The 17,129-nt window shown below is 40.4% G+C and overlaps 1 long non-coding RNA gene across 1 annotated transcript; it reads right to left on the reverse strand.

Annotated features, from left to right (window-relative positions):
- Window positions 1–1,141: 1,141 nt before the first annotated feature.
- On the reverse strand, window positions 1,142–3,788 carry LOC139473806 (uncharacterized). Its single transcript, XR_011653967.1, has 4 exons — window positions 3,674–3,788; window positions 2,998–3,093; window positions 1,593–1,664; window positions 1,142–1,218 (listed from the first exon to the last, which is right to left on the reverse strand). It is a non-coding gene; the product is annotated as an uncharacterized lncRNA (long non-coding RNA).
- Window positions 3,789–17,129: the final 13,341 nt, after the last annotated feature.

Below are 17,129 nucleotides of genomic sequence, written 5' to 3' on the forward strand. Positions count from 1 at the left end.
AGGGAAATAACCATCAGCCTCTAAGTAAACCATCTCTTGTGAGTTGAGGGTAAAGCCACTTTTATGTGCGGCCGTTCCATCAAAAAATACAATGTTGAAATTAAAGATAAAAGTATGCTGTAATGTAATAGTCAAATGTTATTAAAAAAGAATTGACTGTTACTAATAAATGTCAAAATACGCAACAAACAGATGCCGGTTAAAAAATACAAAGTTGAAATAAAGGTCAAAAGTATGCAATATAATAATCAAATGTTACATGGTATAGGGACATGTGATACTGAAACAAGTTTCCAGATACACCTGCCCACTCCTACTTTCTCATATACAACAGGGCTAGTCTCTCATAAGACACCGCACTGAAATAAACATCTGGAAAATGTCTAAAGCAAGTCTATAATGCTTTGCCAAATGTAGATTTCTCCTGAAAAAATGACAAGTTTCTATGGATTCATTCGAATGATATATTACAAGGCAATTCAAACAAAAAATCTAAGCACACTTTCATGTCTGAGACAAAATATTAGCACCGTATTCTACATAATAGGACCAGCCACAACAACCTAAATCTGTTGTCAGTGATATACCGGAAGAGAACAGACTTGGTTCAGACATTGTAGACATCAAAGCTAGTTTGATAATAGTTATACATTGCTGTACAATGTACACAAGAAAATTGGACCTATTCATGAAAATGAATTATTTGAGTGGGGTCCTTTTAGGGCGAATAGAGTGGCTACTATGGTAAACAATTACTTACCTTACACAATCCTCCACCTAGAGGTAAATATCAAGGGGCTGTGAAGAGGTCATGTGCGTGGCCGCACAGTCATGTTGGTCTGGGTCTACAACAATGTCCAACACAATGAACACAACTACTTGACAGCCAAAGGAAGGAAGACAAACCATAATTACTATGTTAATGCCCTGATATCATAAAAATAAACTACAAATTGTATTTTATGGAAATATATAAGTAAGACGTTAATATGCGATCTTTCCTCGTTCAGGATACTAGAAAGAGTACTGTCACCATGGACACAATCAACTGGTAACATGAATGACTAGTGCCAACAATGTTATTAACTTTAAGGTTACATGTTTAGACAAAAGAAGAGATTTTAAAGATAAAAAAAAAGATGAGACAATGAACTGTTTCCTTAGGAGTGGGAGCCAGGGGGGAGAGGGCCGTGGTTGAGTGACATCGGGTCAGCAGGTCTGTACAGCAATGGAATAAAGACAAAGAACTTGGTCAATGAATGGAGCATAATGAATGAATACTCATAATAAAGGAAGGATTTTTTGTCAGAAATACGGTAGTTGAATACTTTGGTTTGTTTACACAATTCGGGCGTGGTCAGTGTGTGAAGGTATGCACTTAATACATACAATAATACAGGAAGCACGGTGCCTGCTTCCTCCCCACGAAAACACTTGGAACATGCACCAGAGGGTGGCAAATACAGGTGACAATGTCTTGGAGGAGGCCTGTGAATGGCCAAGGTTTCCAACATGCTTCCTCCCTATTTGACAGAATGGCAGCTACATGCAAGAAATAAAAACTGTTGAGTAAAAGATATGAAGAAACTTACAGCTGTCCCTGACCAGCAATTGAGATTTGACCAGACAGAACCAGCAGAAACGTGCGCAACCCACATGACAACCTGATGGTGTAAACAAGGCCCTTTGTGATAACGCCTGTGATTGGTTACAGGTGATTGGTTAGACTTGCTCCAAGTCTGTACTGAATAATTAGTACATACATAGATGTACTGTAATTATATCATTATAATAATGGACTTGTCTACAAGGAGGCCAGTCTTTTATAGGGACAATGTGTTCCTATTAGTGATATATTTAAGGAATTACAATTGGAACTAATAACCATATTCTAAGAGACTTGAGCAAGTGTATATAAGCATGTGTGTGAGTGAATGAAAGTTGCAGCAATATTCCAGCATCACCACAGCAGTAAATAAACAAATCTGGGACATGGTATATGAACAGGGTATATGGACATGTAGTGATAAAGCACTTCAGATGTTGGTGTCATACTTTGTCAGGAACAACAGCACTCATCTCTCCTACAGACAATGAAGAAGAAATCTCCCCCAAGCAAGTCTACAAAACTATGACAACTCTAGATTCCTCCTGAAAATGAAGAGATTCTCTGGAATCCTTTATATAGTATGTTGCCATGGTTAGAAGACAATTGAAACAAAAAACATAAAGATGGACCTAAATGTCAGCGGTAGTAAGCACCCCGGGAGCTTGGCAAATTGACAAAGGTAGGGGGCGCTTATTGAAACCAACTAGAAGTTACATTTGTTGTCAGAGACATTGTGACGTTTGAAACTTGAAAGAAATGGTATGGATTTTCCATGAATGACTTTGGAGAAAAAAAAGAGATAGCTAACCCATGCCCTACCACACACACCTAACCCTAAGGATCGTAAAGGGTTGCTTGATCGGAAAGGGGTACCTAACCCTAAGGATCGTAAAGGGTTGCTTGATCGGAAAGGGGTACCTAACCCTAAGGATCGTAAAGGGGTGCTTGATCGGAAAGAGGTACCTAATCCTAATGATCGTAAAGGGGTGCCTAACCTCAATGACCATAAAGGGGTGTTTGATCTGGAAGAGGACCTGTCATGTACATCTATTTGGGGATTATCTAGACTTGCTCAGAGGCCCATATTCAGCCCCAAGTCTGCAGCAAATGACTGTACAAATTCCCAATTTGAATCTAAAATTTTCCAATTCCTCAGAAAGTAGGAACATTATAACATGACAAATATCACATTTTGAACACATAAATATTTTCTTCCTGCAGAGGGAACAAATGGCACCTTGTTTGAAATTCTAGATCAATTCCACCTTGTTTGGAATTCTAGATCAATTCTTGCTGTTATAGGAGCGGGGTGCATAATACCACAAACACCGGACACCACATGACAAATATTATTGAGTACAATGAGACCAAGGTATAAAATGACCTACCTTTCACAATCTTCCATAAAGAAGAAAATATCAGGGGCTGTGGTAAGTTGTGTCAGGCGACTGTGTTGGTGGCCACAGAGCCATCTCGGTGAGTGTCTGCAACAATGTCCAACACAATGAGCACAACACAGGCAAAACAAGATAAACCATAACTACTCCACAAATCTTAATGCTGTTAATGCTCTGATACCATGGATACCATCAGTTCAACAGGCATGTACAGCAGCAATGGAATAAAGACAAATAACTTGATCAATGAATGGAGCACAATGATTGCATGCTCATAATAAAGGGACGTGTTTTTGTGGGAAATACGGTAGTTGAATACTTAGGTTTGTTTACACTGAAGGGCGTGATGAATGGTGCATGTTGATTAATGATTAAATGCTGCAGTTTATCGGATGATATACGGTAGTTGCGTGGTCAGTGTGTGGAGGTACGCATTTATCATCCATCCAAGAATCCAGGAAGCACCCTGCCCGCTTCTTCGCGAAGAAAACACTGGCAACGTGCACCAGAGAGCGGCCAAAACAGGTGACATTTTCTGTGATGAAAGAAGAAGTTGCAAATGGCCAAGGGAGGACAAGGTTTGGAACATGCTTCGTCCCCGTTTGACAGAATGGCCGCTCTGTGCGGGAAATAAAAGACGTGGAGTGAAATATATGAATGAACTTACCTTCAGATGCATGTGCATAATGGTCCCCTCCGTCGATGCAGATGCGACAAGACCGAGCGAGCACGTTTGGGTGTGGTGATGCCATCCAGCGACAATCAGATACTGCCCGGCCATGTCCAGCCGACGGAGGAAGTGACGGCCTTTGGCATTAGTTATCTGGCTTGTGATTGGTGCTTTGCCGCTTCCTTCCGGGTGGCTTGGTGCCGGCTGTCTAAACTGCGTTTTTTGGCGGTCGGTGCAATGCCCAGATGCTCTCGATGTAACCGGTATAGTCACGTGTTGGATTTGTGTGAAAAGTGGAAACAAGTCGAAAAAATGGAACTACATGTACGATGAATATAAGATATTTTCTAAATTGGAGTTGCTTTATGGCTGAAATAATTTTGACGATAAATTTTAGCTCACTCACTTCTATATTGGTTCCAGTGAAAAAAAAATATATGATAATGCAATAATTTGTTTTAGAGACAACAGAAGATGTGAAGGTTAATTAATCAACAGTTGGTGTGTAAAATAAATGGTGTGACAATTGTGACAAAGAGAGTTAAAGCTGCATTGAAGGGCAAGAAAAGCAAGAAATAAATATGGCACGCACGTGCAAGAAGTAAAAATGACTAGAAGTAGACTGAATATATGTTAAATGTTTTATTATATTTTTTAATAAGCAAAATGTGAAGAAAATGACAAGACAAGTTAATTGAGAATATTCGTTACGACATTAATTGTGTTGGAAAGCGAAGCCGTAACTTTGGGCGTAAAAGCGGGGCAGAAGCGGGGTAAAAGCGGGGCCTGGGTAATCGAGCCAAAAGAACGAAAAGAACGAAAAGGGAGAAAAGCGATTAGTCGGGCGGTGAAAAGCGAGCGATTGGATTGGCTCGGGTTGAAGGGTGAGAGTTGAGTTGGGGGTTCATGCAATTGGTAAGAAGTTCTTTAAAAAAAGAGTTCCTCCTAAAAAGGGGGTTTGCACCCAATCAGGGTGCCCCTGGGCCAAAGTGAGCTGTCGCAAGATACCGCGGACCGAACCTAGAGGGATGAGAAATTCCGAAAGGGCCCCAAAGTAGCCCAAATGGGATTTTCCGATGGGTGTGAATCGTCTGGAAAACACCCTTTCTATTAATAACGAGTTCGGATATAGCGCGAGATTGCTAAGATTACTGGCGGCCACATTGGCGCTGTGAAATAACACATTCTAGCTTATGTGTGTACAAGATCGTTTGTCTGGCCATGGGCTAATTTGTTTACAGGTTATAAACAGGCAGCAACCCTGTTAACCGCCAGTGCAGGTTTTCTCCTGGGGCCTAGAACTGAATGGCATACGTACGCTGCACGTTGCATGATATTTGCAGTTTTCTAAATGCGCCAAAGATGCCTTAACCACAAAGACAGAAACTATTGGTTCATTCGAAAACAGAAAGAGCAACACTTTTCGTTGGGTATGAATAATATTTGTGAAATATTATACGTGATATTTATATAGATGTTACCATTTCTCAGCGCACTTTTTGAACTATAAAACAATAATTGCGTGCGTTAATAAATTTACATGTTGTAGAAATAACTATGTAACTCGTGACACAATAGTAATAATGTGTTTATCTGTACTGTGCTCTAAGTAAGAGAAGTGATGCATTGTAATTGCACAGGCAGCGCTCTAAGTTGTGTTAGTTTAGTTTAGGGCATAATTGACTAAAGACAGACTTCTCTTAAAATGTCACATAGAAACTGTTGCGCAGTATTAAACTTGTATAAATGAAGAAGTGACTAAACCTCGTGTGGGGTATGTAGGGAGGCTGATTGGCCGTTTTCCTCTGGATAATGTTACACAATGTTGCACAATGTTGCACAATGTTGTCAAAAGGTGCAAGCAAACCGGAAGTGGACATCAGGCAAACCGGAAGTGGATTGCAGGCATACCGGAAGTGGACATCAGGCAAACCGGAAGTGGACATCAGGCAAACCGGAGGTGGATTGCTGGCATACCGGAAGTGGACATCAGGCAAACCGGAAGTGGACATCAGGCAAACCGGAAGTGGACATCAGGCAAACCGGAAGCGCAGGCACACCGGAAGTGGACATCAGACAAACCGGAAGTACATTGCAGGAACACCGGAAGTGGACATCAGGCAAACCGGAAGTGGATTGCAGGCACACCGGAAGTGGGACCTCAGGCAAACCGGAAGTACATTGCAGGCACACCGGATGTGGACCTCAGGCAAACCGGAAACGGATTGCAGGCACACCGGAAGTGGACATCAGGCAAACCGGAAGTGGATTGCAGGCACACCGGAAGTGGGACCTCAGGCAAACCGGAAGTACATTGCAGGCACACCGGATGTGGACCTCAGGCAATCCGGAAACGGATTGCAGGCACACCGGAAGTGGACATCAGACAAACCGGAAGTACATTGCAGGAACACCGGAAGTGGGACCTCAGGCAAACCGGAAGTACATTGCAGGCACACCGGATGTGGACCTCAGGCAATCCGGAAACGGATTGCAGGCACACCGGAAGTGGACATCAGACAAACCGGAAGTACATTGCAGGAACACCGGAAGTGGACATCAGGCAAATCGGAAGTGGCAATCTAATTTGCATAATGCTACTTTGGATTAAGACATTTTGATGTCAGGCAGGTCAACAATGTAAACTAGGGCTTGTTTCATTGATCAATCGTAGTAACACTTCCATATATGGCACATACTTTTTGGGAATGGAATGACAGACAGTTGACTACATTTCTTGGAATTTGTAATGCAAGGTAGATCTCATGCAGACCTAGCTTTGATGAAATATTTCATTTGAATACACCAGTCACCCTCGAAGCTCACACTCTCTCGATCACAAAAACTTTGTTGACACACAGGTCAAACCACAACAAATATGACTTTTAACAAGTCAAAGTATGGCATTTATGATATATGTATAAAGTTGGTATCATGGCGTCAATAGCAATAATGTGACCGTGGTTGCCGTTCCATTACACACAATTTCGCCGGCAGATTTCTTAGGATACACTGGTATTTCCGGTGTTACGTGCATGCTTGTGGTGATCATGTTATAATGTTTGATAATGTTTTTTGGGATGGATGGATGGAGGGAAAAACATTGTGTCAGTGTAAAACTTGAGTTGATCAAATAAAATATGTAAATAAATAATGAGGCCATGCATTACCGTGCACTGTAACTGAGAGGGGCGCTATATTGAGGGACGCAATAGCGATAGCAAGGGAACACTGTATCTTTGATTCTCAGTTCTGTGGATGTAACATTTTACCCAATTAGTACGCTCGCCTCTTACCACAAGCATGGATTTGCTGAAGACCTATTCTAACTCGGAGGTTCACGGGTCCTCAGACACAGTATACTGACTCTGAGCTGTCCACTGAGTCCCAATAATGCCGAGCAGCAGACAGGGTAACAACAAGTCCCATGTCTCTTGGTGTCAGTGTGACGCAGCTAGGGGATCGAACCACGACCTACGCTCTCCCTGATACAATAAAGTCAAGTAAAACTTCCTATTACCTTAAAAAATATTTGCTAATTCAGTACGGAACCTTTGAGTCGGGAAATTTGGATAAATATTAATATTATTTGTTGAGAACACTATTAGTCTGTTACACAACCTGGAGGGTTTAACATCTACCTTCATAACTCATACAATTCAACAATTCAACTATTTTAATTGTAAGGCAGATTGCCAGGTGATGACCTGATCAAATCACAATTTATTCCGACAAGTATGAGGGGAATTACACGCCAGGGTGAGCAGAATTAGCAGAAACTGGGGCATTTCCAGTTACACGACCAGCTGGATTACCTGACCTTATAAAGCAATTATAATAGATGACGCTTTAGGACAAGGACATTGTGCTCCCTTCTGCTCATAACGATTGCTTCTCACGTGACGTCTGAAAGTAACAATGTAAAGCAATGACACCGGACCAAAATGCCAAAAAATTAAGCCCGCACAATATTCCAATCGTGTGTAAATGATCGCATCTGGACCAGACAATCCAATGACTGATATTTCGAGAAACAATCCACGCGGTTGAAGGTACGACAGGCTATCAATGTACTTCTATAAAACATGTACTGATTACACGGACGTTTAACATGCTTGATGACTAAAACACAAGGATAACACTATTTATCATTATTGAAATAACACTCACAAACAATAAACACGTTTATCTATAAAGAAACGTATATGATTTATACAATTGATGATGTGTGTTCCTGCAGTTATGTGCCGAAAGTTATATTTTTATAGCTATTTCAGGTTGGTGTGGATGTTTTTCAACGACACACTTAGTAATATGCCTGCTATATGACAGCCATCTGTAAATAATGGAATCTGGACCAGACAATCCAGTGATCGACACTATGATCATTGATCCACTTAATTGAGATACGAGGGCATGCAATCAACCATGTCACTGAGCCTGACCACCAGATCCCCTCTAGACAAACGTGGGTTGTTTGGGATCTATATTCTAACCCGGAACCCCCACTTATTATAACACTGATATAAATCAAAATGTCACTATTCAGATAGCTTACATACACAATATCAAAACACAACCACACCTGTAATTTGGACAGTTTCAAGACTTTGTTCAAATACATACAGTGTTACACAGGTTATCAATGCATGGGTTTATCTGATATTGACACTGTCAGCAACTGTGGACCATGCCATGTTTTTACATGCCACGTGCAGGCATGGCAAGGGGCAGACAGTGTTGAAACAAAAGTGAAGATGACCTTTACTGTCAAACAGGCATCACATTCCACTGACCATAACCTGGTCTCATCACTGGAGGGCCAAGGATGCAGATAGCTTTAGACATATTCAGAGACAAAGGGTTGGATATAGATATTGCTTGCTACATGTTAAACTATCAGTCACCTACCAAGAACTGGAAACTGTAGACTACTATATACCTGTTTGTTTGTTTGTTTGTTTGTTTGTTTGTTTGTTTGTTTAACCCCACACTCAGCAAAATTCCACCTAAATGACGGTATGTAAATAATCGAGTCTATGATCGGTACAGATACATGGTGATGCGTGGGCGGGTAGGGATACATGTTGGTGAGGGGTGGGCAGGTATAGATACACGGTGGTGATGGATGGTGTAGAATTGTCTCGTTTAGACACACAATATTCGTACTTGGAACATCTCCTACGAAGCCATCATCCTATCATTAGGGTAAATATGTATACAATACAAATATTCTCACGGGAGAAATAGCCTTTCTCATTATATTGATATTGATATTGATATTGATATTGCTATGTGCTGTGCATGACTTGTCTTGTCTTAAAATGGCGTAGAATTGATTCGTTTGGTGATTTACGAAGGACGCAGAATAACAGACACACAATATTCGTGCTTGGAATATTTGGTTATGGGCTCGCAATTCCCTTTATTTACCACCAGATTTTCTCCCTGGAGCCTAAAATGAAATCCACATTACATGATATTCCAAGTTTTGTAAATAAGCAAAAGAATCCTAAACCACAAAGATAGATACGTTTGATAAATTCGAAAAAATAAAGAGCAAACCTTTTCGTTGGATATTTTTTGAATATGGTACGTTATATTTATATATACTCAACCATTTCTCAGCGCACTATTTCAACTATCAATTAAAAAATGCTGTAATGGTAAGTTTCGCAAGGTGTCGGAAAGAGCATGTTAATTCCCCAAATAACCAACTGATATGAACTTCAGGGCGTAAATATGAAACCTAATACCCAAAATAATTCACTAATAGGAATTTCAGGGTGTAAATATAAGGCTGAATTGAAAATGTAATCTGAAAATATCGTACCATTAGTGGAGTATGTTCTTTGTTACAGAGAAGGACAATGTTGGTTTCTTACTCCCTGCCATAGGAAGTCACCCCATGGCCATAAACCTGTCATTACAATTAATAGGTAACTTTTACAGAAAAAAAGAGCAAAGGCATCAGCCTCTAACAATGCAAAATTGAAATAAATCTTGTTGTGCAGTCTTTTAAGATTACAAGTTTTATTCATTGTAGAGGTGAATAAAACTCATATCGTAAGGGCTGGGAAGGCGGAAGGACGTTTTGCTCTGGAAAATGTTCAACAATGTTGAACATTGTATACATGGTATCATAGCCGCTAAAGCTTCACCCATTGTTAGATATTAGATTCTACTGGTGGCTTCATTTTTTTAACTCTCCAAAAGAGTGTCATATTTTCCACGAGCGCTGAGGATATAATGAGTGGAACTGTTGTGAAAATGGACTTCAACTGTCATGCAGCCTCGTGTGACCTGAATATGGCATGCTTATAATAAACATTCTTTTAAAACATAAATTTACAAAAGTGTTCAAAGTGAGATCTAGGTATCATGTAGGGACTTTCCTCTTGTGAAACACAAAGTGCATGATCTGGTAGAAAATATGGCAAGACTGCAGTTTACCGGGCGCAAAATGTCAAACTCCCATACAGTAAAGATACTGAGGGAAGCGCCCCATAAATATACGAATAACCCCGGGCCCTGTTAACTGACTTTCCTTTGACCAAAGAGCATCACACAGTCTTGTCGCAAATGTGTTCGTCAGTGTGACTAATGACTGATATTTGCATTTGGGTTAACACGTGCTGTATTGTTCGATTTCGATTTGTTTTTCCTTTCATTGAAACTAATTCTGGCGCTATGATTGGTTTGCTGAAATTGTATTTTCCGTGAGTCAAATGTACAGGGCCCATGGTGTGATTGTACAAGATAATAGATAACTATCATTATGTATGTGTATATATTATCAAATACACATAATAAATCTCCTCAGAAATGATAAGTATTATCATAACAGGATAGGTTTCGTATTTCCAACATTCTGCAATGGAATGGATAATTTTAGATTTACAAATTATTGATGTCGAGTCTACTCTCTATGATGATAGTCTATCGCAAGTCTTTAACTTTTATTTGATATGCTATCTGTGGTGTCAGCTATGAATAAATTCTTTAATTTGTCCTTCGATGATTTTGCTCTACAATTATATTTGTGTAGGCTAACAGACCTCGATTACCCGCTGCTGTCTGTGTGGACAGGTGCGAGTGGTTTGACCTCGAGTGTGGTGTTGTGGATGACGTCACGCCGAACAGCTGATCTCATGTTGTAGTCATATTATGGATGCACGTGATTTCAGTCTCTAAATAATAATATTCTCTTTGACAAAATTGATCTGAACTAAAAGGCAGTTCTAGTACATAACGATTGGGAAGATTTCCACAGCGACCAGACCGTCGAGTAAATGAGACGTTTATCGTTTATCGCTTGACTAACACGTCAGAATTTGACGCAGTTTACTGATATTGGTATGTTGACATGTGCTTTGCACATCAAGGTGTGATATTCCAAAAACAATAATGAGCATATACTTGAGAAAGGGAATAGTGTTTTACAGAGAGAATGCTGTCAACATGGATCCAAGGTTCAACAGCCGTTATAACATTTTATTCATACACATCTCGAATGGTTGAATTAATAAACAAACAGTTACAGTAATTACACAAAATTTAGAGATAATTGATTTCTGAATGACAAAATGTTTTCATTGTAAATATGATTATGTTTTGATGTTTGAAACAGTTTTCATTATATCTTTATTATCCTCCATTATCTAAATTATCAGATACTTCGATCAATGCCATGTGATTTACATACGTTTTCTGTGATATTTAGTTATCCCCGGCACAAAGTCGGGCAGGGGATAATGGAACGGGGTTCGTTATTTCACCCCTTCCCTCTTTTGGGGGGCCAATTGTCTCTAAAACTATTTGAGTAAGAGAAATGAAATTTTACACATTGGTGTTACTATTCACGATCTCAAATGAGTTCAAAACATGGTGTCCTAAATTAATTTTCTACCGACATTCGGCCCCTGAATACAACAAAGCGCATACTATGATAATAGGTTTTCTCAGAAAATACTGAGATTACATGAATGAAAGCTTGCATGCTCCTGTAAAAAATACTTATCAAGACTGAGTTTGAAAAGTGGTACCATACATTATTTGCCCAGAGAATGGGGCCTTTTGTGCCTTTAATTTCACATCAAATTTCATCATTTGTTCTGATGACATAAGACGACCTGATTACTCAAGGCTTAAGGCTTTTCTTAAGGCTTCATGGGATGTTTTTTTTAGTTAACATTAACTTCCTTATTGGTCACTACAATACATACAAACCGATGTGCACAATGGTGTGGGATAGTGATAACGCTGTTTTCTTGTTTATTGTGTATCTTTAATACAAAAGTAAACTTACTCTTGGGTGATAATACGTTAGTATAATCTTGTCAATTATTAAGAAATAATAATGATGTCAGATATTGAGCGATGTCAAATTGAGGATTGTTTTAGCTGTTGAGCCATCTTTTATGTTTTGTCCTTTGAAAATGTCCGATGTCAATAACCCCGAAGATGTTTTTTTCTCTAATGAAAGAGCACTGACACTGAAACATATATGGACGTAACTGGAATTTCTTCAGTAGATATAATCCACACTCTCGTTCAGATTGTAACATTATCTTTGAAACAGCCTCATTCAAGTGCTTCAATATTACAGTTAATGTAAAATACATAGCAAACTTAGAATACCAGCACATTCCTCGTGGATTACGCAATGCATATGCCTTTTGGATTAGTTGAGTTCAGATACTTTTGGAGAGACAATCAACTCTAGTTGAAGGTATGCAATTTGGTTACACTGTGTGCAGCAATAAGAACGTTGTAACACTTGTTATACAATGTATAACCGCGATGTCATCACACTGCGGCACTGAGCGGCATGCAAAGCCAGCTGACGGGCAGGCGCCTTGAGGGTTAGGAGCATCAAGTGCCATTATGCTCTTGCAGGTAATCGAGACCTGGGTGTGCTTACTGAGCAACTCTCCAAAGGTCATTGCGAAGATCAGCAATCTTCTCACCTAGGTTACGAACATGGTGTAGCAGCTTTCCCCTTACACACATCAGGGAGTGCGGCACCGTACCGTTGTTTCAAAGTTTGATTGAGCCAAGCTTAATTCATGCGTTCGTGTTGAGATAGAGGTCGAGTAAGCGTACTTGGCTGCATTTTAGGATGACTCAAATGTCCATCACTGAACGATCGGACAGGGTTCCTTCCTAGCCAACACTGTCAATAATTTCATTACTACTCTCAAATAGGTTTGACATTCTCCAGGCAGGTGCAGTGGCTACATGTGACCTGAGGTTGTAAAGTGGACCTTCCTGGTAATAATTAGCCATGGAGTATGATAAGAATTATAATGCAATAATTCAGAAAAAAAACAATACTCAACTATCTTGAATATTTCACAGGTATCCCACTTGTGACACCATAAACTGTTATTGTTGAGACAAATATCCTGTTCTATCTTTATTTGAAGAATTTACAAACTGTGACACTGTCTAGTCAATGGAAACCCCGAAATCCGTCGCACTATACCATTAATGTTTGTTTCGTGCGTAGGTGTTGAGAACTAAACACCAGGATTGGCGTGAACTTGTGACACATCTGATAAATAGTGTTGTTTTGTTTTATGACCAGATGCTAGTACTGGGATTTACTGAAATGTGCCCTTAACATATACCCCAACCTGCTGCTGATGTATGTGGTGTTCCAGCTGGGACACAAAAATCAGGTTTGGCTGCAGGAATATCAAATATATAAACAGTGTTGCCCTCTTGCAACTGATGTGACTTATACATCACTTGGAGCCCTACTTAAAAATTCAGTTATACACAAGTTGACACGGTGACTAGCACACGTAACGTCTAGAACCATGCACGTCCCAAGTGATGTGATAGAGAAACACTGAAAGTGACTGTTCCACAACAAACTGCATGCGTGGTGTCCCCGTCTCAGGGAGACAGTTATAACTTTCATAAGATATCAGTCGAATATCATCATTGTATGGCGTTAGTAGGCCCTTGATCACGCGGTTCTTGCAACTTAAAAAAACTTCCAGATGACCTGTTTTGAAACGATACTTTGAACGGCGGCATTTTTGCTTCCGAATTCCTTAAACTACTTCACCCGAATACACCTTTCTTTACATTCACAGTGTGCCAACAGTCCCATTGTGCCTACAGTAACATCTTGAAATGATACGGTCTGATGCTCAAAAATTGCTGCATAAGTGAACATGACTGTTGCCTGTTTCACCTGTGATATGAGATAAACTGGTCGATACTGAGACAACGAAACAATGTAGGCACAATGGGAAACACTTGTGAAATGAAATAAAACCATAACACATAATGAAAGTCACCGATATATTATATTAATGATATATCACAGAAGAAAAATATAACAATAGTTTTGGAAATATTTTTACATTCAATCATTTCACCACAGGCAAATCATAGAAAGTTATTGTTCAAATTTGATAAGGTGACCATAGGCACCAAACGTCTCCTGTTGAGCCGGGAACGGGAATCTCCATGGATGACTTGCTGGCCACCTGTCTGGGATGTTACTCTTCTCGCTGAATATTTGTCATGATGTGATAGTGGCTTGCCCAAATCTAGTTTTATACTTTTCAATGTGATGGGATTAAAGTAAAGGAAGTGATATACATTGACACATTTACTCAGTGTAATGTTAATTGCATTAATCTCTGAAAGAAAATAAAGTTTATGCAGTCATATGTATTAACATCTTTGCTCAGCTTAAGAACTCTACTCAGTTGTTTTTCTTAGTTACTAACATTTTCTACCGGAATCAGCAACAGTACAAGCCTGACTGGCTATAATGTTTGCAAGAGGAGACAGGACGATCTATCACCTGGCTCAGTGCATTTGCTTCTACCCCGCTCGGCAGATAAACAGAGAGAGCGTGTGTGAGTGTGAGTGTGAGTGTGAGTGAGAGTGAGAGTGAGTGTGTGTATGTGTGTGTGCGTGCATGCGTGCGCGCGCGCGCGTTGTGTGTGTGTGTGTGTGTGTGTGTGTGTGGAATTTCACTGTCCCTGGTGCGTGCGCCTGTCTGTCTGTCTGTCTGTCTGTCTGTCTGTCTGTTGCACTAATGTCATTCATTCAACCAACACAGTGCTAGGATGGGTGACCACCGTCTGTGGAGTAAATCACATGCTTATACATGAACTCACTGATCTACCGATTCACACTCACATCACATCACATCACATCACATCACATCACATGACTGACTGAACTGTGGCCTACTGGGAAATGTCATACTGCTTGGCAGGGATAAGACTTTATTACCCCACTCATTTCTTAACCAACCCGAAAGATTGGGCAACTGATCTGCACTGATCAAAAGCCGTTATTTGTGTTATTAAATCCGTGCTCCTTTCGTGTCCGGGGTAGGACAACATGACGACACCCGCACGTGTCAGTTATGACAGGAAAGCTGATCATGGGACGCTGGGCTTTCCGTCAGTAATGACTCTGATACTCTTTGTACGAAAACCGAGCGCTACGTGAAGCATGATAATCTGTCGTAATTTTGGTCATCAACGACTTCCATGCGCCACGGACCCTCTGACATTCGGGTCAATTCCGACAACACATCAGGGTTGTCTAAAGACACGTCGATATGCGACATAGGTGCGGCGCTTATCCTATGTCTGAGAGTTGTGTTGCAGACAACAGCCCCTGCCTCTGATGTCCGTAACACAGCTTTGACCTTGATGAAGTAACTGTCAGGCCTCCAAATGGGGAATTAGCTATTGAGAGCTAGCCTTGAAAAACAAGAGAGGAGAGAGCTGTGAGGTCCAAGATATATTCAAGCAAGTGTCGGGATATCTTTCATTCATATACAATATAGACATATAATGGATTGATAATGATAATAATATCCTAATGCAGTTTCAATCTAAGTCTTGGAATAAAGGCAATGTATGTTATACTGGTGTACGTACGGTAAATGCAGATAGCGTTATTATGCAATTTTGGGGGTGGGGGAATTTACAAGAGTAAGAATGACAATGACAAATAACATTCGTTTACAGATAAATGGAGTAATTGTAACATTTTAATAGTGCAGGTACAACCTACATGACAATTCTATGTGTGGGATGTCATGCCTACTTGGGTAACTACGGTAAGAATTTACGACTATCGTTAACACTGATTTGATACGTACGTAGTCCATATACGGTAAACTGCACAGTGATCCGATGATGAATATGAAATTTACTTCGGTAAAGGCCTGGCCTGACCTGGTTGATGCCTGTCATTGATCCCAATTGGGTGGATCGATGCTCATGATGTCAATCATTGGATTGTCTGGTCCAGGCTCGATTATTTAAAGACCGCCGTCATATAGCTGGAATAATGCTGAGTGTGGCGTGAAACAAACAAACAAGCATAGCAAAAGCTTTTCGAAAGACAACTAACGGGATCGGTTGGTCAGGCTCGCTGATTTGGTTGATGTAAGTCATCGTTTCCCAATTGCGTAGAACGATTCTCTTGATGTCAATCACTGGATTGTCTGGTCCAGGCTCGATTATTTACAGACCGCCGTCATATAGCTGGAATATTACTGACTGCGGCGTTAAACAAACAAACAAACATGGGCTCACTGATTGACTGAAGGGGCTGGCAAACTGAAAAATAGCCGCTTCTGTGCTTGTGGTGAGAGGGGTTGAACGTGGTGTTCAATATGATAGAACTGACTGAAGCTGCAGAGTAAAAATTTGAAAACAGACGTTCACAGAAGCCAAGTTTGAAACTGTGGCTTCTAGCCTGATCCAACATATGATGTGTAACAAACACATAATATACATTGTTTCTTATTTTTGTACGTGCTCTAATGGCGTCTTTTAAAATCTTAAAGTCCCTCTAAAAGGGTCATTCAGCTGTGCATGTATATATCTAGAAAATATAATAAAAAATTCTTGTTTCAAGCAAGGATTCGAACTCACTGAGAGCGCTGCCGCGCTATATATATGAATTAATGTGTCAAATTCATTTTGGTTTATTATAAATCTACTGAACAACTACACTCTATGGGTTTTTTTCCAGTGTAGCAAAGATTTTCTAAATGATAAATGTCCCTGGTATTATTGTTACGGCTAAAGTTTAAAAAGCATGGAGATTCAGTACAAACTGTGATCCGTGAAGGTCGGGGTAGAATAGATCTTCAGCAACCCATGCTTGCCGTGAAAGGGGAGCACGGGTGGCCTAGTCGTCTGAGGCGCCGCGATTCGCTGTGCAGAGTTGCGTCCCTTGGGCACGCTAGAAACCTATGATTGTGAGTTCGAATCCCGGTTCGTCCCGATGATGTTTCTAGGTTTGTCAGCACCATACCCGTGCTCGTGGGTTTCACCGACGTGGTAAACGTCTAAGACATGCATCACTTCGGGCTTTCCTCCCACATCAAGCTGACACGCTGCGATATAACTGGTATACTGTGAAAAGCGGCGTGAAACCCAATTCACTCACTCAC

This window comes from Haliotis cracherodii, unplaced genomic scaffold (genome assembly GCF_022045235.1).
Source record: "Haliotis cracherodii isolate W230 unplaced genomic scaffold, xgHalCrac1.p SCAF_3, whole genome shotgun sequence".
NCBI classification, from domain to species: domain Eukaryota; kingdom Metazoa; phylum Mollusca; class Gastropoda; order Lepetellida; family Haliotidae; genus Haliotis; species Haliotis cracherodii.